Raw genomic sequence first — 1,296 nt, 5'->3', positions numbered from 1 at the left:
GGGGTCCGGGGGAGGTGGCGGGGATGGACTGAAGATTCAGGAGATTCATGAAATCACCTTATGGTTTGAAATCACGTGGCCCAGCTCCTCGGTTGGACTTGCTCTGAGATTTCGGGCAAATTACTTAGCTGCTGAAAACAGAAGTTTTTGTCTATTACACATGGATCGGAGAGGGAGTATCTATCTTGTAGAATTCTTATGAGATTAAAAAACCAAGGCATGTAAGCATTTGCACATAAGAAGCACTTAATAAAAGCAAACTATTACTATTTGAGTCTACACGAGGCCTATTAAAACTATGGAGTCCTCCAACCTCTTATATTAAGACTCGAGATTCTGAGATAAGGCTCAGGAAACTGGATTCTGAACAGGCCCTCTGGGGTTTCTTACTGGGCCGCCAGGTTTGGGAACCAGAGTCCTGTGACCCCACGCAGAAGTGGCCCCCCACCTACAGTGGATACCAGCAGGATTCTCGGCTCAGGGCTCCTCTTACAGATTCAGTCCCTTGGCTTCAAAGACCAGTGGATGCCTCACAGACACACAGTATAAAATCTAGTACATCCTCACATCATGACTGCCACCCGCCCCCATTTTGCCCACCTCCCTGTGACATCCCCATTCACCCAGGGGCTCAGGCTAGAAGCGAGTGATTTTCTTTCCCTTTCCCCTCCCCCTTTATGCCCACCAGCAGGTCCTGGCAGCAGCCTTTCCTCCCACCTCTGCCCTTATCTGACGAGTCTCCCAGTTTCCCCTCTTTAACACGCTGTTGACTGTTCTCCGTTCACAGCCAGAGAGCCCTCTTCACCTCGGTTCCTCGCACTGGGCATCAGCCACAGAGCCCCGCCCCCGCCCCGCCCTTCCCTTTGCATATACACTCAGCTTGCACTGGACTCTGGGCTTCGGCACTGGCTTCCGCCTCTGCCAGGAACACTTATTCTCATCCATCCGCCCCGAGCCTTCCAGAACCTGCTGCTTTCTCCTTATCCACGTCTCTACTTGCATGCCACGTCCTCAGAGAGGTATGCCCTGACTTCCACAGCCAAAGGAACTTGCTCTGTGACCTTTGGCAGGTTACTCAGCTTTCCTGGAACTCAGTTTTCTTATCAGTAAAATGGAGATAATAATACTACCTACCTCTTAGGTTCATTATGAGGATTATACGAGTTTAAATGCACAATTTTTTTAATTTTATTTTTTCCAATTTTATTGAGATATAATTGACGTATAACATTGTATTAGTTTAAGGTATGTGACATTTGGTATATGTACATATTGCAAAATGATCACCACAATAAG

Source organism: Pteropus alecto, unplaced genomic scaffold, assembly GCF_000325575.1.
Source record: "Pteropus alecto unplaced genomic scaffold, ASM32557v1 scaffold5, whole genome shotgun sequence".
Classification (NCBI taxonomy): domain Eukaryota; kingdom Metazoa; phylum Chordata; class Mammalia; order Chiroptera; family Pteropodidae; genus Pteropus; species Pteropus alecto.
This window is presented reverse-complemented; position numbering follows the sequence as displayed.